The following is a 978-nucleotide window of genomic DNA, read 5'->3' as shown; positions in this document are numbered from 1 at the left end:
CTTATGAAATGCAACTATTTATAGACTTGTTTTGCTATAGGGAGGCTGGTGAACATGCTGAATACGAATTACCTCAGTTCTGCAGCTTTCTATGTCTTTTTAATGCATTCTGTTTCAGGGTCACTTTCAATCAATATTTCATTTACTTACTGAGATTGAATGGGCGCTCTGAGACACAGTGTGCTGTTTATCATACAGATTGGACACCTCATTCTAGATCCAAGATCTTTTCCTCAACACTGGGAGCTGTCCTTTCAGCACCACAAAATTACTGCTTGAAGTTGCATTGCAGTTTTGTTTTTTTTTTCTTTTTCACTGGGAGCTTTTCTTTCAGCACCACAACATTGCACCTAGACTTTTTAAACGGCTGCCTTCCTCTTTGTACTGAAGACCAATTTCGTCTGCACTTCCAGTTATTGCTATTACCTGTAGTACTTTCAATCCTACTTCACCTCACCCACCCACTCCTGAAACAGTTAAATGTATCTATTTCTGTGGAAGTCATTTTCTCATTGAATGATCAGAAACAAAGATAAATTCTAACCTGTAACGGCTCATTTCGACTCATTGCTTACAATAGATCTAAGCTCTTTTTTTCTGCTTATTCGACTCCTTCCAGCTTCCCATCACATCTGTAACAAACTTTTAAAATATATTGCCACACCACCATGCACAAGCCTACCTGCACAGTAGAGATAGATTATTCCATCGTATTCAGATGGTTAACAGAAGTTAGCAAGTCCTGTATTATATATTTATATCGCTTTCTAAGAAAGTGCATATTAATGTTTACGTTAAGAATGTGTAAATGGTGCTATCAAGAATCTGATAAATTTTATCCCAGTTTTTTGTGTACCACTTCTAATGTATGAGATTTATTTTTCTATTGGAAAAAATAAACAGTATGAAAGCATTAAATTGGTAGATTTTAGTAATTTAACAATGAATGGAATCCCCATGTTACAGGCCCTATCTTTC

The sequence above is a fragment of the Myotis lucifugus genome, unplaced genomic scaffold, assembly GCF_000147115.1.
Source record: "Myotis lucifugus unplaced genomic scaffold, Myoluc2.0 scaffold_619, whole genome shotgun sequence".
Taxonomy (NCBI): domain Eukaryota; kingdom Metazoa; phylum Chordata; class Mammalia; order Chiroptera; family Vespertilionidae; genus Myotis; species Myotis lucifugus.
The sequence above is the reverse complement of the archived record's forward strand: the minus strand, read 5'-3'. Positions refer to the sequence as shown.